The 26,238-nt window shown below is 36.4% G+C and overlaps 1 protein-coding gene across 1 annotated transcript in view; it reads right to left on the bottom strand.

The window, feature by feature from the left end:
• Positions 1–19,803, bottom strand: part of htr2c.L (5-hydroxytryptamine (serotonin) receptor 2C, G protein-coupled L homeolog) — a 187,275-nt gene extending 167,472 nt beyond the window's left edge. Inside the window, exon 1 of the mRNA XM_018229986.2 lies at positions 19,264–19,803. The gene's annotated coding sequence lies outside the window, so the exon portion shown is untranslated. The remainder of the gene's footprint in view (positions 1–19,263) is intronic.
• Positions 19,804–26,238: the final 6,435 nt, after the last annotated feature.

Here is a 26,238-nt window from a genome sequence, read left to right as displayed (position 1 = left end):
CTCCTAAAAAGGATGTAGTCATTTAAATTGTCAGCCCAGTCACGTTTCATCCCAACCAGGTCTCAGTGATAGTTTTTAGCACATGCAATTAACTATAGCTATCATTTTACCTGACAATCTCTATGCATTTACAGAATACAGTGTATGTTACTACTTTTCCCCTCTGATATTTTCATTATTTCATTGAGAATTATATTTAAAGTTACTATTAGTCTGGTTTTCTTGTAACAGAGGGATCTACCTAGCTTGTAAACTGTATGCCCAACGCAAAATGTGGGCTTCCCAAAAAAATCTAATCAATGAAAAATAGTTAAAACTGCAAAAACATTTATTAAGACAAGAAGTACCAAGCCTAATGCATTTGTGCCTGCTGGGACACTTACTCATAGCATACTTAGCACTCCCCTGTATAACACCTTTATAGGAGCTGTAACCAATCACAAGAGCACATGGATGAGTCTATAGTGAAAATCATTTGACACCAACTCCCTATAAAATTGTGGTATAACATTACACATGAACACAAACAAGGAACACATTAAACTAACTTATACACAACCCAAAAGTAAAAATTAACACAAAATGAGTTGGGAAATAAGTACAGAAAATAAGTACAGAAAATAAGTACAGAAAATTAAAGAGTTAAAAAGTACCCCAGATAGATTATTACAAAAGTACCCAGGGAACTTGGGTAATCACTGACACGGAAGTATCTTAGTATAGTTAGGTAGTATTTTAAAGTTTGTAAGTGCGTAATTATAAATCAGTTAAAAAGAAACAATTTATATTATACCAGGTCATTTCAGGGAAACCCTGTAAAAATCTATATAATTTGAAAAAGCATGTTAGTTTGCAGGTGAAATATCCATTTTGTTTCTAGATTAAGTCATTTTGGGATGATGTCCCCTCCCAAATTCCAAAATGACCACTTATTCTAAGTAATGATTTTGATGTACTGTAACATACTTTTTTCAAATGATATAGCTTTTTTAAATAATACAGATTTTTTTATTATCCATAAATTGCTTGGCTAAAAAGGGCTAAACCTATGGTTTACCATGTTCCCAAGCATCAAGTAAATTGCCTTGCAGTAGGGTGAAAATAGTTTACTACTATAAAGCTTTATTACCATTAGCATCTTTTATGCATTTTCCTTCCAGATTATTGTTTATTGGTTACATCATACGTTATAATGGTCCGCTGGGCATGGACAAAGCCTATTCCACTAGGTTTTGCTTCAGTATGAACCCTGTCCCTGACAGTCAGAGTTAAAGCGGAGGTGCAATTTACAATTTTATTTCTGATCCCCACAATGCTGGTAGATATGGGGAGAGGGGTCTTAGTTCAGTGTGCCACGGAATAATTATTTTAGGAACCAAAGTAACACAGTTCAGTAACCTATAGTAAGTCTGCATTTTTCTTTTCCTTGAATACTAATAATGCAGTGAATCCACAATTTTTAGATTTGGTTTAATAGCAAATCTTTAGCAAAAGGTAAATCAAGTGGCAAACATAACATGAATCTTATTTTTGAAATGCAATATACCTAAACATTTTCATCTTGAGAACATTGTCTCCTTTAGGTATCCAGAAAAAAACTTTGAATTTAATTAAGGTCTGACTGAGAAGCAAGGATTTCATTGAATCCTGCAAAAAGTGTGGCATTGTGCCCACTGATAAGATGTTGAGATCAAGCATGAAGATGGACTAGATCTATATTTGAAAAGGCTGGATTTGTGAAAAATCCACAAATGCCTGGACTTGGTTGGGGGCAAAACTTTAGGGGGACAGCAGACTAACCCTACTCAAACTAATGCACATAATTAGTTTAGGAGTTTTTTTATTATTATTTTAACATATTACTGAAGGCTGAAAAGTATGTTAAGAATTTGAAGAAATTTAATTAAACAATTCTTAAGTGATTACATGAAAATTAGGAATTTCATAGAAAGGAAATGATTTGTAGATTTTAGCATTTCTGTCTTTTGTTTTGTTTTTTGTTTTTTTGCAGTGAATCAATCATTGGAACTAGCAATTCTCGGTTTACTCCACAACTTTTCTTTCCAATTTCATTTACAATTATTAATAAACACAACAGATTTGTCATTTATAGCCAGATATGCAGAATGACAATTCTTGAATTTCATTAGCGGAAGTCATTACTCAATAAATGCTAAAAGATTGTTCATCTCTTATCCTCTCCAGTTAGCAACACACGCATATTTCCAGTACACCCTGTTAGATTTGGTTAAATTTTACAACATGCTTTATAGCTCTGTATAGCTCTATTCATACCATACATAGGAGAGAAAATTGCTTTTTCAATAGTTATATTCCATAGCTGCAGGAAAGAAAGATTGGTGCTCCCCATTCCTTAAATTTACAAAAAAAGTTTAAACATTAAACAAACCCAATAGCATTGTTTTGCCTCCAAAACAAATGAATTATATCTTAGGTGGGAGTGCAAGGTACTGTTTTATTACTACAGAGAGAAAGGAGTCTAAGCAAGATGGTCTTTCCTTAACTTGGAACTTTCTAGATAATAGGTTTCTGGATAAACAATCCCATACCTGTACAAACACTTGTATTTGGCTCATTCAGTGCTGCAGTGCTTTTGAACTTAGCTTCAATAAATAGCAGGCTGAGAATCTATACGCTGAATTAAGTGATACTAAACATCCAGCTACATGCATAACATGCTGGTAGATGTATCTTCCTCTATGTTTCTATTAAGCCAATAAATGTACCAACTTTGACATTGTGCTATTTTATGGAAAAAAGCTGCAGCTCCTGGAGTACACCTCAAAATAAATAAACCTATCAATTGTGATGTATTGATGCAGTAAATATGTACCTACAATACATTAAAGATAAAACCTACTTCCAGCGATACCGTCATGATACTGATGCCATTGCTAATAGTATTGCTTACTTTATGTATCTTGTACAGCTATTATTGAATATATTTGAATATGACATTTAAGCAAACAGGCCATAAATCTTTTTTTTTTTCAAGTTGTTAATCGCGGCTATAGCTACTTAGATCACAGTTCACAAGGATACAGTGATAAAGTAGGACATTTAAAAGTTAAAGCCATTCCACTAGTAACTGGAATGATTCTAGTAAAAACCAGGTCACAACTTAATACCCTATTTATGGCTTTAGTAAATGCCAGTCAAAGCCTCATTTCCAAGAAGAAAAAGTGATAAAAGCACAGAGAACAGGAAATGTAATAAAGACATAAGAAGATTTGATATTCTGGAAAAGCAGCTGTTGCACAATTGGCATATACTGAAACAGCCATTATTTTGTATAAAACTATGATTTCAGGAAACAAAATCTAAACATTTTATAAAGACTGCGAGGAACTATAATTACAATGAAATTGAAGGGGGTCATGCACTACCATAGTGCTGCCGTTGCTGCAGGATTGATATAAACAGTTTGAAGAGGTTGGCTAGAATGCATGAGGTAAAGCCATTAGTTATTACGTAATGGGTCAGATTCAATTAACTGAGAAAAAGTTTATCACATGAAAACTCATGGACGAGATTCAGTTGGAGGAGAAAAAAAAAAACTTTTCTCCAGTTCCAGTTTTTTTCCAATAGACTTCTATAGAGTTTTCAGATGATAAACTGGGAGACATTTTTTCTGAAATGAATTGCATCTCAAATTTAATCTTGTCAATGACTTTTCATGCGATAAACATTTTTCTGAATTAAATCTGGCCCTATTTCATTTTACATTAGTGATAATGGGTTTGTTTTCTAAGCAGTAGGGGCCTTAACTCTAGTTTTGTGATGGTTGATTTCTAAATTTACTCCAACAGTGTAGATAAAAATCATGTCTTCTTCTCCTCAGGGTATTATCATTGCTTATCATTATCTTTGTGTCAGTCAAACACTGTTACATGTCGTACAGTAATTTCCAGATTGAATCTCTTAGTATTGCTCTTGTACTATTATATAACATTACATTTATATCAGTGAACCGATTTTAACAATTGTGGTGGTGTCTTTGCCACTCCAAATACCCCTTTGAAACAAGCTACTTGTGTTAAGGTGGCCATACACGGGCCGATAAAAGCTGCCGACAGACTGTGTCGGCAGCTTATTGGCCCGTGTATGGGGGCCCCGACGGGCTTCCCCGATCGAGATCTGGCCGGAAGTCGGCCAGATCTCGATCGGATAGGACAGAAAATCCCGTCGGATCGCGGCCGCATCTGTTCGTTGATGCGGTCCCGCGATCCGACCGCCCGTTTACTGAATGCTAGGATCCGATCGTTGGGCCCTAGGGCCCACGATCGGATCTGCCCGATATTGCCCACCTCAAGGTGGGCATATCGGAGGGAGATCCGCTCGTTTGGCGACATCGCCAAACGAGCGGATCTATCCATATATGGCCACCTTTACTCTTGATTATATAGCAAAACTGAGGGAGGATGCACTATTGTTATTGCTAATGAAAATATGTTCCAACCAAAGCTGAGTGTTCACCTTTATCTTTGACCAAAGTAGCAAAAATCAACTTTAATATGATTTCTATACATTTTGCAATAAAAATGTTGCATTAAGTAGTAACGTACCAGTCCAAAATTAGTTGAAATGTATAATGTACATGTCCATTTTCTGTTCTAGATATATTTCAATTTGCACACATCTCTAGTTGTAGAAAGAATAGTATAATAATGCCTAATAAAACAGATGCTTTATGAGAGTCAATAGTGCAGTCTATCTACTGCAAAATTCAGATCATCATAACCAGTGAAATAAGTACAATAAGTTCAAAACTAAGACAGCTCTATTTAACCCGATCAAATTGTAATTTTATGCAGCTACATTTACAACGTGGTTGGATAGTTATACAGTAGCACTTAAAGTATATCTTCACTAATAAATTATAAAGAGCAAGTGCGGTGAAGTCTTAAATCACAATAATGGATTTACCCATTTTTCTTAAGGTGACACTCTATTCTAATTGACCTTGGGAAACTTGACATCAAGGAAGCCGGTTTGCTGCATTATTATAGTTTAACAGTCTCAAAATGAGAAAAGAATCCAGAGACTAATTGCTACTTTAGATTATTATCATGGTCTCTAGGATTAGAAAGAATGAACATAAATTATTCATTTTCAAATCAATTCATGCAATCTTAGAAACATAAGTGACAATTCACTAGAAAGTGATGAAGAAAGTTGATTAAATATGCCAAGTGTTTCCCCAAACAAAGCTCAGTATGCAACACTACATTCAGTAAATGCCTTACTAATCAGAGATCATTAACGTTATTATTATGGTAATGAGAATTTGAAGCCAACCACGAAATAAGATATTTACAGAAAATAACTATTGCTTATTGGTTTAAAATCTATTATATCTATCTGACTGTCTATCTAAAAGAGATGCCTACAGTTTTTGCCCTTATTCTCATGTTGTGTAACTTTTGCTAGACTGTAGGGAAGAAGTAAAATAAATCTACACCATGTAATTAGCTAAAGGCAACACACGCAATTGCTGAGCTAAAATGTATTCTTAGACATTTATAGTGTTAACGTATTAGTGTAACATGCTGGTCCTATTCAGTGGGCTAAAACACAAGATAATTGGGCTATTTAGTAGGCAGTCTGTAGCTGTTTGAGTGGGGTCACTGCCTAGGACAATTCATTAGTAAAGGAACCCTAATGTATACATTGAGGATATAAATTATCCCCAGTAGTCCATGTAAGAAATCTTCAGTACAAACCCTCCAACGCCCCCTCTGAAGGCCTACCTTAAAACTTATTTTTATTTAGCCTCATGTATTTAATTGGAATTGCAATAAATACACCTAATTTATTTATAGATTATACTTTATCTATATGGGGACAAGGGTGCAAATTATACCTATAAAATCTCTTCATACCAAAGTATGAATACTGTGGTCCAACAGCTACTGTAAGTAATGTGATACTGTAGTCATTAAATAGAAAATTAAAAATCTTAAAAAGAGACAAATATATAAGTGCAAAAATGAATTAATCAGGATCTATAAACATAAATGAAATGTGAAAACAGTACTCCATATGGTTGCACAAAGTACCTAAATATATCCCAACACTCAGATTCTCTACTAACCAGCAAATACGTTTCAAAAGCACCATTGAAAGCAAATGGATACCGAAAACGCACAGTTGAGCATTATAAAGACAGATAGGGTGCTAAGCAGAGGTAAAACGTAGCTGTATTTGGAGTGATGGTTCATTAGCACTTAGCGCATTAGAAGCACCAATGCAATAGTTTAACTTATACATAAACTATGTCTGTATTGTCTTCAGGATATGAATCTATGAAACAAATATTCAACCTAATTGTCCTTGAGGATAATCTGCCAGCCTGTGGTGATGGTGAGGAAATTCCAGAATGGGGGGGGTTCTGTAATATGTTAGTTAATAGTGATGAGTTCAACTTCCTTGAGGCTTCCTACTCCCTCCAACTGACGTGGCAGATGGCAACAAAATACCTCTGTTGTGTCAATCTTGACATGGGGACATGTTAGATGAGTGAATCTTGATGCACATTTGTCAGTTGGAGTGAATCTTGACACCGTGATGAAGGAAGGTCAGTCCTGAGGCAGGGAATCGCAGAGTTAATCTTGATACAAAAATGTCAGAACTGTCAATCTTGTTATAGGGAATGCCAGGCAAAGTCAATTTTGATGCCGGCTGTGTATTTTCCCTCTTTTTTATCCGACTCTTGGAGAAACTAAAAATTTCATTATAAAACTCTACCAGGTAAAAAAAAGTTTGCTCTCAGTGAAATGACATAGAACCTAGACCTCGCCAGATTCTTAAATGTAGCATAATATACAATGCAGCATACCAGAAGCTGAAAAAGCTCCAACTTTATTTTTAATCTCTGAAATGTACTAATTTCCTCGATATAATAGAAATGACCCTGCTCTTCATGTTTACGGTCTTCATGTGATTAATTTGCAAATATTATATATTTCCGAATCTTCTAATAACATTCTCTTGCAGAACTTTGCTGGGCCACAGAGGGAGAGAAAATAAAAAAATACAATCTGTTACATGATGGAGAAATTATGTGAGTGCATCTGGCTTTGATCTACTTGTTGAAATTTGCCAAATGTTCCTGATAATTCAAGGTTCTTCGAAATATTTCTACTGCCTTCATTTAACTAGATAATAGCATTAGCTGAAAATAATGCCACATCATGACAGGGGGACAATGGGCTGCAGAGCGCAGGTTATGTGCAGAAAATGTAATGAAAAAGTACATCTTCAGGAAGAGGATTTATTCCTTTTCATATACGAAAAGCTGTTAATTGACGAAACCCGATTTAGTGCCCAGCGTGTACTTGCACTTACTCCTTTCATCCATCTAAGAAACCTACCAGTCGTTCAATATTAATAGCAGAAATTATGCAATGGAATATTCTTTGCAAAGTAGAATGAGAGAGCTATTTGCTACTGTAGCTCTTCAATTCGATATTCATATTTTTGAATCTATTCTTCTGTGATACCAAAATATCTAATAACAATTGTTTGCTAAATTGCACAGCTATGAAAATGTTTTTGTATTATTGTTATTATTAAAGCCATGTCTCTGACAAAACTGGGTGAGCACCTATGTTGTGTATGCTCAGCCAGTTATATGGTGTTTTGTAACTTCGCTGCAGCGAGGGCGACTGCTTTATTACTTTGCAGAGCAATCCTTTATGAATTACAGATAACCTTCAAAGCAGGGTAGCATGCGTCTCCAACAGTTGTTCCCTCTTAAAGCATTCTAACATATTAAGCAAAAGAACACAAACTAGTATCATTATCTAACTTCTCTGAAATATTTTTTCTATCCTTGTTGTAGTTCCTATGCTGCAATCTGCTAGTACAGATCTAAAATACACATTAATCTGAGTAGGAAAAACTTGTTCCTAAAAAGGAACAGGAATTTGTTTTTAGCATGAAATGTAACTTTGTGTTACTGCGCTGTTCAATCTTGCAAGCACAGCCTTTTTTGAAAGCATAAATGGGAGGTAGTTGAATTAACGACATTTAATGCTTTTCAGGTTAACTTTGTCGTAGTTCATCCTGTAAAAACAACTTGACAGATTTTGGATTGAGGCATCTAATAATATAGCAGTCTACTGAAAACACAGGTTTAATGTCTAACTTCCTAGGGGATTTCATTTTTTATTTCTTACTGATTCAATATTATTGTACAATTGTTAAACAAATAAGATATAGCCCATCCCAAACTGGCTGTTGAAACCTACTGAAATAAACATGGGACAATGTACAGTATATGTTATAATGTAAACCAGCGTTAAAAAACAAAACAAAAAACATTTAAACTTTGTGGGGTCTTTGATGTGCATGTCCACCAACAAGGGAACTGTTTGCACAATACATTCCTCCTCATTTTCCTTGATTCTCCTTGATTCTTACAAAATGTAAAGTAATAAAACTAACCTGTCATTGCTCTTTTTTCACTTTCTGTACCCCAAATATTAGTTCATATAATTGACTTCCAGTCAGTGACCACTAAGAATCCAGACCTTATGCAAGTCCTAAAAAGTGTGGCTTGTCTCATTTGCTTATAGCACAGTGGTGGAATAATTTAAATATGACAAATGCAAAGGCCAATTTGTCAATTTAGGCCACGTGACTGGCAGGTAGTGTGATGGATAACCTGGATTATATCCGTAAATGAGTATATCAAGGCTATGAGAAGGTGAATCATCACATAGTCAAACAGCATAAGGTACAAAGCCAGAGCAGTAGCATCACCAGGGTTTGGAGCCAGAGCGATGGGAGTAACAGCATAGACAGGCACAGCTGGTCCTCTAAAAAGTGGGCCTTTTGAACAATGCACCCTTCTGTCCACTATGAAGCATCACCCTCTAAGAGAATAAATAATTCTGATCCTCAAAGCAGAGCAATAGCAATGTTTTTACATGTGAGAGGGAATTTAGAAAACTTGCCTTTATCATTGTTATACTTCTCGAAAGATAAATGCCATAGAAAATTGTAGTTCATCCACTTTATCTAACATGGAGGTGTTTCCAGCAGGCAACTTATAGGTTTGGTCATTCTAACAAGTTCAGTCACAAACATGTAACTGACAGGTATGAGCCTATGTGCTGGATAACCTGGAGTATACCCTTAAAGGGGTAGATCAAGATGGAAGCCATGATAAGGTCAATGTAAAGGTTTAATATACAGGAAAAAAATAGCAAAAACAAAACAAAGAAATAGGTCAAGAAGGGGACTGGAGCACAGGAACCAAGAAGAGAACAAGGAAGAAAATCTATGGCGTTCAAAAACAGCAGTATGGATCAAGCTAGGAAACTTTAATGACCAAACAACTGAACTGAAAGACAAAGAGTGCATGGCTTTACCATTATAGATGGAGGAAAGAAAGCAATGGGAGGGATACAAGAGTAATTGGTCAGCACCAGCTCTAAAAGCCTCCAGTGGCTCAGTAGGTCAAAGCAGCAGCAGTTTAGTGAACTGTCAAAGGATCAGAATCGGACACCAGTACACAGAACTCAATTTTCTTCAGAATTATTTAGTGGTTCCATGTCCAGATTCTTCTATATTGACATTTTCTGATATTTAATGATCCATTCATGTTTATCTGTCCATGAGGAACATGGGCCATTCTTCCTTATGCTGTATACAGCCAATAATGTGCTGCGCTATTGGTGGTTATTTCTTTGTGTTTCAAGGCACTTTCTATTTCATACTCAATTTGGCAGTATTGGTTTATTAGGACAGCCTATTGGAATCCCAAGCTGATGTGTTATAAACTCAATCTTAAACATTTTCACTACTAGGGGGTGATCGTAATTGGTTACTGATCACTTTTGTTAATGCAAAGCAATATATATCTGTAATATGACATTAAAATAGCATAGAATAGTAGTCAGTTTGACATATACATAGACCTTGATTAAATTTGCAGCACTCCCCAGAGACCCTGCCGCACCAGAGATTACAATCTAATTTTCCTGCCAGAAGTATATACGGGTCAAATTAACTAGAAGGCATTATGTTTTTAGCTTGTGGACTGTAGGGAAAGTGGAGAACCTGGAGGAAACCCACACAAGCACAGGGAGATAATACAAACTCCTTGCAGGTGCTCTGGATGGGATTGAACCCAGGCCTTCAGCATCTTAACCATAGTTGCGACCATCGTATCATTACTTTTATACATGTATAAGAAAAGAATCATTGTGGAATAATAGAAACAGTAATGTACAGACAACCTGATGTTAATATAAACCCTGATACTACAACCTATAAAGACACATTTTTTTTATCATATAGTAGAGTAGTAAATGCACTGAACTAGCCTCCAGAGCAATGCTGTTGTAAGAGAAGTCCTGCTACTGAAATCATAAATTTTATTATGGCAGTAAACAAAAATCTATCTCTTCATCTCAAAATATTTCGTTAACCAGGACATCTGTATTCAAATCTAGAAATGTCACAAAACCTAGAAAATGTCACAAAGCAAATTTAAGAAGGACTTCACTATATAAGAGGATAGGTAGATGAAAGGACTTCAATGAACAAAGTAAATATTGCTCCACCAGTCTTATTAACCCATGCATTAAAATAAGAATACATATATCCAATATTAAATTCAAAAACGATGAAGCTCTCAAAAAGGTATAGCCAATACACAAGAAGAGTTCTCATCAAGTTGAATCAGGCCCAATATTTGCCAACTTTCACAGATGAACAAATGAACAAATTACTTTTTTATTTGGTATTTTACGATTCATGGGTCTTTGAATTTATACGGATTATATATATATATCTTTTTGTTTTTCACGTTATTTCCATAAGTCAGAGAGATAATGGTAGCAGGGACTACTGAACTTTGTGAGTACTTAATGAATCTCTGCCTCCGGCTGATTTTGACATCATTTCAAGCATCTTAAGGAATGTTTACCTATCAATGGCAACATCAATTCATTTGTCAATTGTTCCTCTGGCAACCATCCCCTAAAAAAAGTTTTGGCCCACTCTTCTCTTGTAACCACTCGATGTATTTAATAGTAAAATGATTGCCACTGCACAAAAACAGTATAGTATAAATACTGGACTATAGACAGCATTTCGTTTACCATAATGTATCTTATGTTTCGGAAGTTTTATAATGTGATTTATCTTGAATAACAGGATATGAAGCACACCATACTCAGGCTTTGCTTTTAAAACATTTTATTTCCCCGGAATTCCCACATAAGCTTTCAGGGGAAAACCACTTCCTCAGGTGCATCAATATTATGTGATTTAAACATTATTCCTACAAATATATTCCCTTAGCTATCATCACTATTTGTCAATTAATTAACCATCGGTCAGAAGTTTGCTGCAGCTGCTTGCTTAGAGCAAGCTCACTTTCTGCTCACTAAAAAGATTTCAGGGCCTGAGCAGGTCACTGTCTGGACAAGATTTTATGTGTTACATATTTTGTATATAAAATGGTATCATTGTTGCCAAAAATAAATGACCACAAAACATTTTCATAATAGAAAAACTGCATTGACTTATTAAAATATTTTGCTTCTGGTGTGCCATTGTAGTGCAGGTAAACATTAGGAATACAGTCTACTTTTGACATGTGTGTAAAGTCATGCTACACCCTCATAAAATTGAGGGTGTTATATAAAGTAGACCTAATCTAAAGAAAATATCAAACAAAAATAGACTTATAAGGCTCAATTAATCTTCAAATTTAAAAAAAAAAAAACAGATATTGTGGTCAATATGAGGTGAGCTTTACAAAACTATAATCCTGCAATATGTCATCTTTATTGATTAAGTTCGATAAAATACATGGAGTTGTTAAAAAGAGCAACCAATGTGCTGAAATGCAGGTAAACAGATGGAGCACTGAATAATTTGAATTGCTGCATTTCATCTATGCAAGCACATATTCTTATAGTGGGTCTTTGCTCAAAACAGTTCTATTTTTTACTCTTTTCTTGTTTTCACACATTACACTGTTAAAAATTTGGTGTGATTTTTAGTTTTATTTTCAACTGAAAATAAGTTATTTTAAGATAAACTAGAAGGGTAACATACATAGATCTTTCATGATCCACGATCACTTGTAATATGCATTTTATTTTCTAGTTAATAGAGAGACAAATATGTATAGGTTAATGCATCTTGTGGTGGATGTATCCACAGTTTGTGGTTACATTGGGCCTCAGACGATTATCTGGATTATCTTGCATGACCCTTATCCCTTTTAATGACTATGTTATCCTCTACTGTGTGTACATGCTGTATAACAAAAAAGTCATAGGTGTCACAAACAAGCTTTAAACTACAAACATGCTGCAGTAACACAGTAAATAAAAGTATAAAAGTTATACAGTCCCTAAATGATCAGCAGGAGCACTCCATGAGAGAAGTTCAGGAGCACTGCTGCTGGACCTGAATCTGCATTGTCTCGATGATAGGAAATCCAAGCAGGCTGTCACCTAGCACAATCAGTAGTAGCGACAGTATCAATCAACCCACCATGCAGTCACAGGAGAGAACCTCCTTTCTCCCTCTTCTAAAACTTCCTGTGCAGTACTCTGGCGACGTCCTACTGCTGCTGTGACAAATAAAACTTGAAATATATTATCAAATATCCACTGTTTTGATCCAGAGGAAAGCAAAAAACCCATCCTGGAGCCACTGACAATTATGCCTCAAGAGGGGAAAAAACTCCTGACTCTAGTGGCTATTGGAAACATTCCCTGGATCAAGCATTTGACATTCATTGAACATGAATGAATACAATGCAAACTAATATTTATACTGCACAAAGAAACAGAAACCATAATATAATGGTGCAGTTATTAATAGATAATATATAAACAAAGAAAAACTCAACATTTTCATAAAATATGCAAAAAAAAAAGGGGGAGTGTGTGTGGGATGCTTCTACCTGCTCAGAGGATAAGAAAATTGATGGCTTCTTCCATTGGCATCACATCCAACTCTTTCTCCGCCCCCAGCCCAGCTTTCCCCTGCCTTAACTCATTGCTTTTCACCCAATCACAGCTGCATTTGCTTCTGCCAATTTCTAAATATAAACCAGTGTAATGTGGCTGCTGGTCATTCAGTTCCCTTGTCATGCAGCCCCTGTGCATAAAGCTCCAGGGCTTTCCTTTCATCTGTCACTGGTACATTTGGTTGATATATTCCGTATGATTGGAAATCCCATAATATCCATTTCTTTTTATTATGAATCAAATTCTTAAAGAAAAAAAAAAGATCAAGTCAGTTTAAACTGTGCTTACATGCGCAGACTGCAAGGGCTGCAATGCCAAATGGTGGTGGTACATGATGAGTACCAGAACCTCTTTCCTACACCAGTTGTTCAGAAGTTAGCCCAGGTGCCAGGAGATAATCTGTACAAATTGTGAGTGCATAAAAGGCAGTAACCATTCTACTATGATAATATAAAACAGGAATACATAACCAGGACATTTAGGTGCTGTAAGAGGAAAAGAAAAAAACAGAAATTGTTGTTTCATATTATCTTGATGTGCTGTGAGATAATATAGCAAATAAAGTACCCCCTATTGTAAAATATAAGGATATTATAAGTCACCGAGGAGTTCCATGACCATATACAGGTCATGGAACTCCAAAGTTTCTTCTAATATCCTAATATTTTTCAACAAGGGGTACTTTAATTATAATACACTGGTTTTAGTGAGTCATGTGACAAACATGACATCACTACTCACCGTTTATAACCGATGACATCACTAGTCACTGTTTATAAGTATATAATTTACAGGATATTCATGGATTTTGTGTATTATAGTGAAATATCACTTCGAGACTTTTATTTATTACCTGTAACCCAACAGAAGACCTCCAGTGCTGAACAAAGGTGTAGAGATTGAACACTTGCAAAAATGCTATGTTCGTGTATCCATTTAATTTCTTTAGTTAGTTCTTTGTAGATGAATAAGCAAAAAAAAAAAACCTAAAAGTTTTATATACAATATGAAGATGCAAATAAAGCTGGCCTATTTATTAAAGGTAGAATTTAAGTGGTTTTAGAGGTTTTTGAAACCACAACTAAACTCATGTTCTCTAAAAACACATATGTAATGACATTAAATAAAAAATATTAACTGAAAAAGCACAAAAAGTTGCAAAAAAGCAGAGAAAACTGCAAATTATTCATATTGTTACATAAAAGCCAGCGTTAAAAATATCAGAAAACCTCTAAAACCTTGAATCGGAGAAAGATCTTCCAGTTGTAAAAGGGACATCTGCCATTGATTTTTACATATTTGACAGGTTTTGACAGGTTTTAGCTGAATATTTTTGTATTCGGATTCTTGGCTTAAAAAAGCCTGACCCAGAAAAGTTGCATCTTAATAATTCAGCCCCATAGTTACCATCAAGTCCAAGGTAATGTTATATGATTACAGGAAAAAAAGGAAATAATTTAAAAAAAATAAAATTATTTGCTTAAAATAGACTCTATGGGGATCATTTAGTAACAATCAAATTTAGATTTTGAATAGGTATTCCTATTTTTTTTTTAAAGTTTTAAAACTTTGAGAACTATTAAATGTAGATACTATGAAAAACACTAATGCAAAACTTCACCAGGTAAAAGGTGATAGTGTTGGGGATTTAAAGGTATTAGTATTTTATTTTTGGATCAATCTGTGTTATTTTCCATTTGTACTTTTTTATTTGGATCTTTTAATAAATGTCATGACATCCGTGGTCTTAGAGAAAGTGAATTTAGTCGTGGAAACAACAACGGGCAAATGTCAAACATTGTTAGGAACATGAATTTCTTAAGGGGTTATTTATCAAAGGTCGAATTTTAGAGCTTTGTTAATTTTAGAAAAAGCTCTAATGTAAAAAACTTGAATCAGTGTAGTTGGGGTGAAAAACTCGAATACTCTAATTGATAGAGTTTTTGGCGGAAAAAAAAAACTCGAACTCGCTCGAATTGATAGAGTTTTTGAGCTAAACCTACCAAAAAAACTCCAGCATCATGAAGGATATTAACATCATCAAATGGTCTGAGGGACTTCTGCCATTGACTTTTTTAGATGGTGTGTTTTCGGATTCAAGCTTTGTCCAGCTTCAAGGTATGATAAATCTCGAAAAAATGTAGGTTATTTTATTACCCGAAAATTCAAGTTTTGACTGAAAAATACCCTTAAAAAAAAAAATGTGTTTTCAGAATTTTACCTACATATAAATAAAAGCATAGAAATCAAAACTGGTGTCTTCATCAATACATTCTATTGATTCAAAAAAGTATTACCTCCAACTGTATATATGGTCGAATTGTAAACAAGTTAGTAGTGGCTCATTACTGTTTGTTTGAGAGTAATGACGACTATAATTGTCTAGCGCAGAGCAAACTTATAAGAAATGTGCAATACAACCCTATGAATGTAAATTATATTGAGCATGTTTAACTTTATAAGCAGTGTGAAATGGTCTAAGGGTTTATAGTAAATAAACACATAAATCGTTCAGCCGGACAGATGTACAGTATTATCACTCTTGATTCAATAGCATACATTTCATCAGTTGTACTATATTTAAGGGTAAATGTATGGGAGGAACCTCGCCATAAAATAGTCAAGTTTGTTCTCCTGGCCTCTTTGGAAAAATGTGAAGTAGCCTGGGTTTTTTTATATGTAAAAGCCACCATATTACTATACTTCACATGTACACAGCCAAGCCAAAGCAAGGGATCCCTGGGAGAAGTGGTCAAACAGATAGAAGGTGGTAAAATAGTGACAAGGATCAACTTGAAAAAAGCTCTGACCATTATATGGGAAAGCATGAGTTAACAGAGGCCATTATTTTCTATTGTGCCTGAAGCCACGGCACACAGTGAACCAATGTTTTCTTGGACAAGCTTACTATCTTAGGCTATTGTTAAAATAAAGTGTAAGATTAGTACAGGTATGGGACCGGTTATCCAGAATGCACAGGATCAAGGGGTTTTCCGGATAAGGGATCTTTCCGTAATTTGGGTCATGCCTTAAGTCTACTAGAAATTAATTTAAACATTAAAAAACCCAATAGGCTGGTTTTGCTTCCAAGAATTATGATCAATAGTTGGGATCAAGTACAAGCTACTGTTTTATTATTACAGTGAAAAAGGAAATAATGTTTGAAAATTCGATTAATTGGATAAAATGGAGTCTATGGGAGACAGCCATTCCAAAATTTGGAGTTTCTGGATAAGGGATCCTATACCTGTATAGAAATTGGTATGTGCAGTTTATGTGAGTGGATGGAGGCGTTGGTGTGTGTATGGAAGCTGGTTTTCATTTGGAGGGGTTATACTTGATGGGCTTTGGTCATTTTTCAACCCAACTTTATTATGTAACCTTGGATAGAATGCTACTGGTTTCATCTCACCTGCATTTGGTGGTTCAGTGTGGGGCAGCAGATATTGACACAATATAAAATAATGGGCTGTGGTTATTGATAGAACTTTGTTGTATTTAGATGTGGATGCTGGAATTGACACACCTCCCTAGACTTTGTGAAGTCAGTTGAAATCAATGATGACGAAAAGTTGCGAGCATAAAAACATAGAATCCAGCTTAGTTGGGGAAAATACAACAGCTATACAATTTTTTTTTAAACACAATTTTATTAACCACAGAAGATTGGCTGCTACATAGGTTTTCCACACACGTATGCCAGCTTTATACCTTTGCCAGTCTTCATAAAAGAAATGGTTCTGCTTCTAGAAATATGCCCTGGTTTTTTTTATATAATGTATGACCTTTTTGTCAAACAACGGGGTTGAAAAATGTCACATAATTGAAATGCATTAATTGAAATGAACTATTGCAATGGTGCAATGGGGCAGATGAAAAGATTTCATAGTTCATATGTTTTCCCATTGTTCAATGTCCGTTTTTTTAGTGTTAAATACCGAGTACATGTGAAGAATATAAAATAATAGTGGCCACAAAAAATATGTTGCTGTGTAAAGTGACAATATGGGTTTAATGGGCAGATGGTAGATTGCATAGAAATGATATTGGCTGTTGCAAATACTAACAGTTGGGTCACAAACACCTGTAACTTACTGCTAGCTAAGTAAAAGCAATTGATCTCCAGTGCATAACAACCTATATATTGTACATACAAAGTACACAAAGGCTTCCCATGCAGCTGTTTTTGTTGTTGCAGGAGCATGGGCTTAATCCCCTCTAATATAATTTAAATATTGACATCTATGCAGTATGGGCTGCTACTGTAAGTCATTAAGCTATAAAGAAGACTTGGGATAAGAGAACATTAGAACAAACATCCTGTTCCTATAAATTCTATTACAAGGACATTTGTAGATTCGTACTTTGACAGAAGCACCAGATTCTGGGTGTATGTTAAAAATAAAATAAAGAACACCATATATTTATTGGGTTACGCAAATGGTGTCTTACTGAGCTCATGTTGCACTTGTGATTCAAAGAGCAGACAAATCTGTAAGTCAGAAAGCCGATATTCCTGTATAAACTGTCGGTTCTTAAGACAAAGGTGAAATCATCATTCCGTGAGTGCTGCATTCCATGCTAATAACTGCAGCACAGCTTCTGCAATAAGCTTCTTACTCCCTCTGCTGACTCTACTGTGTGAAGCTTGCATTTGCACAAAGGTACATCGCATAGATCACTTGGAGAATTATTATTTGCCAATGCAGAGGGATCACTCGTGGAGTGATCAACTGAACTCTAATTCAATGTATGATCCATTTAATAGACACCTTTGTATTGGGATTTTAGCTAGGTTGTTGATTTTTTTGTTCCATTTGTATAGTACATGTGTAGCAGTAGTTGCTTACTAGTTTTTGGTTCAGAACAAGACTTGTGCAGCTATTAAATTATGACCTGCAGATAGGGTTGCCACCTTTTCTGGAAAAAATACCGGCATTCCTATAAGTTTATCTTTTTTTCCCTATTAATAACATTGGGATCAACCATCATTTTTACCAGCCAGGTGGCAACCCTACCTGCAGAAAATAAAAGCAAATTAATTTTTATGTATTTATTTGTTACACATTGATTTTGCCTATATGTATTAAAGCTAATGACTGTGTTTACTATGTATCTCAGTGGCATGCTGGTTGATCTGTACATTGATGCAGGATAAACATTCCTAAATCACAATCCTCTGCCATTTTTCCATTGTTATATGAGAAACTTGTTAACATGGGACCCTCAGCTAACCGCTTCCCTGAAGTGTAATAACACAAGGACATTTCTTGCAGAGTTGTGCTCCTTTAATACACTGCTCTAAATCCACATAAATCATAGAGTATATCACCTGTTAATTTAATGTAATCTTCCTGTAGTATTGTCAAAATGCTTTACACAAAGAACATTTATCTTCAGGTTTGCCATCTTTCATACTGTTTTACTTAAGGGTAATAATTACTTGCTACAGGATGTTAATCATGTCTTTAATGACAGTACTGTACTTGCTTCCATGCATCTGAATAAGCTACCGCCGGTTATATTGGTACCTACTGTGGTCCCATCAAGCACGCAGTAGTGTCACCTTCCATTAATACCCAAGGACAATCAATTTGAACAAACACATACTTCATCAGCATATGCCATCAGAAGAGTTCTTTTATTTTCCCTAAATCTCCTCAAAAATGATTTATTTATTTTATGTGATTCTTGAGAAGAGTGCTAATAATCTCAGTTTATCAATACACCTATGGCACTAGCTGCAAATAGAATAATATGTTCTGATTTAATGATCCCAAATTTGCTCAAACTGGGTTGTGCGGCTGTGTCTGTTAGATTTACATGATCCAGCCTACACCATTTCCCAGCACAGCTGGTGCTATGAATGAAGAAGAGGCAAAGGGAAAAAAAGTGAATGAGTGATCACATTATAAAAATAAGCGCTATAATTAGTACATAATAGAGGGAGTAACATGAAGGATGGAAAGCAATATAGTGCCAGAAAGTACATTTCTATTGTGCTTACAAACTGTTCAAATATCCCTCTGCAACTTTCCTACACCAAAGACAAAAGAGACTCAGAGACACCTGCATGATTTGTGATGTCTTGAATTGCAAACAAATTCAGTGTTACCCTGCCTAGAATACATATATAAAAACCACGCATGGAGATGCAAGTCTTTTATGCACACTGGTTGCATCAAATAGTATGTGTTAATAATAAAACTAAAATCAATTTGAGGCAATTGTCACATACCTTTACTGCAGACATTCAGAGAGCTGTCCACTCATAGCACCCTCTCCTTAGTCCTTGTTTGGGAGACAGTTTGCTATGCTTTGAGTCATTCAGTGCCTTTCTTCCTTCTGATTTCTGTACAGTGCAGAATGTAATCCCTCAGAGGACAGTCCAGGCAGCTATACTGGATCCTGCATAGAAAGACAGTGTTCTGACCACATCTCATCACCTAGACTTCACCATTCTCAGTGCTTTAGAGAGCTGAATATGGAGTAAAACAAAAAAAGAGGAAAGAGAGGAAATCCAGACCTGTTTTCCATGCTGAAAAACTGCAGGGGGCTTCAGCTTTCATACTCACTGACTAAACTCTCAGCTCCTGATAACAGCTGCTGAATTTCTATAGATGTGCTTGTGTCTCTGCAGAATATTTCTCACTAAGTGCTGCACAGCGTAGCAGTTATTAGACAGGTACATTTCTCAGCCATAAACTAAACACTGTGCAGAGTTGCAACCAGGGGAAGAGGTGTCCAGTTGTACTCTTTTCAGCCAATGTTAATACATATTAATGCCAGTTTTCCCCTGTATCACAGGCTTCTATCCCTAGGCTAGTATGAAAGCAGATCTAATTGTTTGGGAATGTTCCAAAAGTAGCTCTGACAGCCAAGAAATAGAGTGAAATCTTTGCCCTCTGTGCTTCCTTTTTCAAGAATTATAGAGCATAACACATATACAAATACAATGTCCTTTTTTTCACAGATTTATGAGGAATGTATGGGAATATATATCTATAGTGGGTCTAGTCACAACTTTTCATATATCTAGTAGAACGCCAAGCTGTAAAACGCCATGTTTGTGTACTCTGATAGGTCTTCAATGAGATGTACTTGATGATTATTCCGCTGTTGATTTTACAAATCTTTGTTCATAGTAAAACAGCAAGGCATATGAATATACAATAAATAAACCCACATAAAACCCTGTTTTATAGATAAAATGATTGCAGATTAAAGCATACCTGCCTTCATCTTGTAAACGTTTTACTTATTTGAAAGAGATAATAAAAGTGTTTATTATTTGTCTGCATCATTAGTTAGCATTCACCTACTCTTTATGCTAATTGTCTTCTTATATGAGCATCTCTTTTGTATTGATTTAATTCTTGGACTTGAAATTTAGAGAGAAGGGTAAACATTTATGAAGAATTTACCACATCATTTGTTCGATATGGCACCAGTATTAAATGTATGTTTGCAAATGCAAGGAGTCTGACTGGTAAAATGGGAAAGGTGGAGCTGTGGGAGGGATGTGATGTGATTGGTGTGGCCGAAACATGGCTGAATGAGTCGCATGACTGGGCAGTTAATATCAGTGGCTATACTTTGTTTCAGAGGGACATAGGCAATAGAAAAGGAGGAGGGGTATGTCTTTTTGTTAGGCAGGATTTAAAAGCTTATATAAAGGAGGAGGTGATGTTAGAAAATGAGGGGGCAGAAGTCCTATGGGTGCAGTTCTTCATCAATTGTAAAGAGTCCAGCAAATTAATTGTAGGGGTTTGCTATAAACTCCCAAATGTAAGTGACGAGGAGGAGGCTAAGCTCCTGATGCAAATAGAAAAAGGCTGCTAGTTTGGGTAAAGTAATGATAATGGGGATTTTAATTTCCCAGATATTGACTGGAGCAACGGTATTGCCAGAACAGTTAATGGTAACAAGTTTATAAACTTATTGCATGACAATTTTATGGCACAGGTTGTTGAGGAGCCAACCAGAAAAAAATGCTATTCTGGATCTAGTGATCTCTAATGACACAGAACTTATAGCAAATGTGCAAGTCATTGAACCCCTGGGTTATAGTGACCATAATGTTATATCATTTAATGTCTGGTGCAAAAAACAAATATAAACTGGGGCAACAAAAACATGAATTTCAGAAAAGCTAATTTTAGTGCATTGAGGGCTGACCTACAGAGTATTGATTGGGGCATCATGTTTTCAGCTAAAAACACAGAAAAGAAATGGTTGTCATTTAAAATCATATTGAATTGATACTGTTCTCAATGTATTCCCTTAAGGAGTAAATGTAGAGGCACTAAGAATCACGTTATGTGGCTTAATATAGAAGTAAAGAAGTTAATAGGAAAGAAGAGAAAGGCATTTAAAAACTACAAGTCTGTGGGGACAGAAGCTGCATTTAATGAATATAAGTACTATAATAAATGTTGTAAATCAGCAATTCGGAAGGCAAACAAAGGAAATGAAGAGTGCATTGTGGTTGAGGCTAAAACTAATCCCAAAAAGTTTTTTAAAGTTTATTAATGGTAAAAAGATGCCGGTTGAGAGTGTTGCTCCCTTAAATAATGGTCCAGTATGGTTGTAACAGATACAGAAAAGGCAAATGTGCTAAATCAGTTCTTTTCTTCAGTGTATACAATAGAGGAGTCTGAATTCCCAGTAAATAGCAGCAAATATTTTTGAATTCTGTCTGGCATCACAAAGTTTGCCGTGTGAGTGACATCTGCACCCAATTCTTTAAGTGTAAATGTGCTGCACCTATTAACATAGGGCATGAAGGAAACCTTAAGCTACCACCTCGTCAAAAGGTGGCAGTAGCTCCAGGGTTCACCATGTCAATAGTTGCAGCAATGCCCAATTCAGAACGGACTGCAGAAGAAAACAGAGTTGCAACTATACAGAGGTGGGATGAGCGCATTTTGATGCAAGTAATTAAATTGGTTTAAGGTGCAACTCACTGCAGGAAACCCTTTTATTTTGACAAGATTGCTCTTAGGAAGCATGGCTGGCTCCATATCACATTGATGAGAAACTGATGATGCCATCTGGCCACAGTGATGTTTTAGAGCCATATTAAAGAGATGGTTAAAGAGACTGTTCAATCTTACCTAATTGTTTGTGTGTAATGATTATTTTTAATACCTGTGTGTTCTATATATGTTTCTAATATTCTGGTTTCTGCCTTTGGCCTGATTATTGACTGTCTTAGCCCATGCCTTGACAAAAGACTGTTTTATGGGGGTGTTTTTGACGGTTTTAATTTTTTTTTTTTACAACTGCTTTACTGACTACAAATCTTTTAATAACAGATGGATATTATTAGAAAGAAAAATTCAGGCGCAATGAACAATCTGTTAGAAGATATAACATTTATTCTTTGCTCTTTAAACTAACTTGATGTTAAGGCTTCTGTCCTAAAAGTTGTATTCATCTGTGTGCTTTTGTTCAGAATTATGTTTTGTTTTCATTATGTGTAGGGGCTGCCCCTTGCAAATTGCTAAAGTTGTATATGAGATGCGACACCTGGGCCTAGACAAGATACTACAGCTACACTTAATAGTATTGGCAGTACAGGCATGACATGAGACGTATACCTCGATCTTTACCACAGGATGATGCCGCAGTTAGTCACTTCCATTAAATTAAAAGAAGTGAAGATATATTGGTTGAACTGTGATTTATATGCACAGTGATTTATTTTGTCTGCCTGTATGTGTGGTATAAATGCTTTTTCCCCTTTCTCTAGTACACAGAATGAATGTCTCAGTGTACATAAGTATTTGTCACCAAAAATATACAAGAGATTTATTTCTATTAAAGAATGGGAATAAAATCTGGTTTGTCACAAAAGAATATCATTATATTACAAACTCCATTCTGTAGATTTTAACAAGCAATCTGTCTTGCAAATGTGTAAAATCCATGTATAGGGTTGCCACCTGCACGGTTTTGACCCGGACAGGCAGGGTTTTTGAAGGGCTGTCCAGGTTAAAACTGCCTGCCCGTTTTTCCAAATTAGGAAAAAAATTTCCTATGATTGATCACCAATGATTGACCAATCGCAATCACCATGTAATAGCCCTGCCCCTAATGTCACATCCCGCCCCCTGCCCAGATTTATAAGGCCCAAAGGTAGCAACACTATCCAATGAACAGATGCAGTTACTTACAGAATGAATTATGTAAAAAAAAAAACCATAACATAAAACAACTTGGACAGACTTTATGATAATGACAGAAAGCAAGATTTTATAGCATAGAATTCATTATATCAACAAATTGAAAATTCTGTTTCACAAAACTGTTAAAATATCCATTATGTGTAACAACGCAGTCAGTAACATAACTGAACCAATAAGAACAAAGCTCACTGCCATATAACAAACAAAATTAAAAATTACCAATTCTGCTCCACATTGCTGCATTCTTCCTAATGCATAGCATACTATCTGGCCTGCTACATCTGTGCTGCATACTGTAGCAATAAACATGGAACAAAGAACAAACATTTTCTAAAAGAGCTGCTGTTAAGCACTACAGGTTCTTAATTGGAAAGTTCTGACAAATGGCTGAGAAATATAATGCTGTACTGGAATTATGATTCTAGAGAAAGAAAAGCATGCAAAACTTAAATATGATAATTTTAGGTGGTATGGCTATTGTTATTGTTGTAATTGGCTTGTGTGGGCATTTTGGTTAAGGACATTCCTGCTGCCATTGTTTTATGATTCATATTCCTGTTCCTGTTTCTCTCTTGCTACAATAAGAATAACCATATCACCTAAAATGATCATATTTATGTTTTGTATGCTTTCCTTTCACTAGAATCATTTCAAGTTTTGAGGCACAACTCCAGTACAGCATTATATTTATCAGCCATTTGTAAGAACTTCCAATTAAGAACCTATAGTGGTTTTAGAAAAAGTTTGTTCTTTGTTCATGATTATTGCTATGCAGCACAGGGGACATTAAGGTGCCTCTATAACAGGCCAGATAGTACCCTATGCATTAGGGATGATGCAGCTATGTGGAGCAGGGCTGGCAACTTTTCATCTTGTTTATGGGGCAGTAAGATTTGCTCTTGCTGGTTTAGTAATGTGACTGACAGCATTGTTTCACAGAATTGATATTTTAACAGTTTTGTGAAACCAAATTTTCATTTTGTTGACAGAATGAATCCTGTGCTATAAAATCTTGCTTTCTGTCAAAAGCATAGATTTTGTCATTAAAACCTAGCTTGACATGCATTAAACTATTAAATATTCTGTCCAAGTTTTTATACATAATTTATTCTGTAAGTAACTTTACATGTAGCTGCATCTGTTACATGGATGTTCTACATTTATGGAAAAGATTGTTTAAGATTTACAGAATGGCGTTTGCAAAATAATGATATCCTTTTGTGCAGAAACCAGATTTTTATTCTTTAATAGAAATACAGTAGGTATACTTTTATCTGCATATATGGTAACAAATGCTATATACTATACTATAATACAACTACTACATACTACTATGTATGTACGCTGAGAGATTCATTATGTGTACTAGGGATATTTTTGTATACAGAATATATTTGGGACGAATGGCACATTGTAGTTTTGCCAGATTTTTTTTATTGTGAGTAATATGATTGTAAGCTCCTTTTGTAGGGAGATAGAAACCAAAATATATATTTATTCAAATTTACTGTATTTTTTGTTAATAGTTTCAGCTCTGTTGTAGCTAAATGTGCCTTTAAGAGCATAGGCTGCAGGGATAGGCAGACTCACATACTTAAGCAACATTCAAAATGCTGCTCATTAGAACTCCTGATCTCAGAGCAAGTAGAGTGACTGCCTGAATGTAATGGAGTCCGAGATCGGTTTCCAAAATGGTGGCCAAGATGGCGTCCAGGATGGTGGCTCCCTGGTTCCTCACGGACACAGCTGGATGATGCCGGCCTCTTCCCGCACCCTGATTGGTCGCCGGCGACGGAACGGACGTTGGCGTCAATAATTTGCGCCGGCGTCGGTCGCACACGTCAGCGCGTCGGTTGCTGACGCCAACGCGTTCGCGCACACGTCATGACGCCGATGCGTCCAAAATTGGCGCCAAATCTAGGCCTATATTAAGGAGCTCTGGAAATCCATCAGTGCCCAATTATAGGTTTTAGCTTGCTACTCCTGGGTGTGATATTGTGAATCTTTGTTATTGTGTACCGACCTTTTGCCTGAATTCCTCGACCTTGAACCTCTTCTGCCTGGACTGACCTTGTTGCCTGTTGACCATTCTCTCGTCTCATCCTAATCTGTACTGCGAACTTGGACATTGCTACCTCCTCCCCTGGTCCTCACTACTCCTGAAGCCTTTGGGCCTTACACTATAATTGGGCCATGGAAACCCCAGCGCCGCCTGATGTCGGTGGAGCGCTTCGTGGACTGGCTTCTCGGATGCAGTCCTATGAGGTACAGCAGTCTCATTTTTGTCAGGCCCTGGAAACAATACTGGCAAAGTTGTCGGCCCTAACACCCGCTGGCCCTGTTCCCGTACCTGTACCCGTGTCTCCACTCCAGGTCTCCGAGCCCCGCATTCCGGCTCCCCCACTCTACAGTGGTGACCCCGAAGCTTGCCGCGGGTTTGTCAACCAGTGCGAGGTCCAGTTTGCACTTTTACCCGGCCAATTTGTCTCCGAGCGTGCCAAGGTGGGCTTCATATTCTCCCGCCTGCAAGGGAAGGCATTGGAGTGGGCTTCACCTCTATGGGAGAAGGAAGATCCTATCATTGACAATGCCAGGTCCTTCGTTCGCGAACTCCGTACTGTGTTTGATGCTCCGGGTCGTGCCACTGCTTCTTCTGCACGCCTGTTCCAACTTCAACAGGGAACTCGCCCTGTCCCAGAGTACGCCATCGAGTTTCGCACCCTAGTTGCTGAGACTTCGTGGAATAATGACGGGTATCACGCTGCCTTCTACAACGGCCTGGCGATGTGCATCAAAAATGATCTGGTGTCCAGGGAAATTCCATCCCGCTGGGAAGATCTAGTCGCCTTGGCCATAAAGGTTGATACTCGGCAGAGGGAGTTTCAAGCTGATCTCGACAGAGAGCGCTCCCCAACCAAGAGATTCCACAGGTTCCAACCTACCCTGGCTCCTCGTTTTCAAAGACCCTTCCTTCCCAATCTGGCTTCCACCTTGCCTTCTCCAACTCCTGCGGCTTCTGCTTC

This window comes from Xenopus laevis, chromosome 8L (assembly GCF_017654675.1).
Source record: "Xenopus laevis strain J_2021 chromosome 8L, Xenopus_laevis_v10.1, whole genome shotgun sequence".
Taxonomy (NCBI): Eukaryota; Metazoa; Chordata; class Amphibia; order Anura; family Pipidae; genus Xenopus; species Xenopus laevis.
This window is presented reverse-complemented; position numbering and strand designations above follow the sequence as displayed.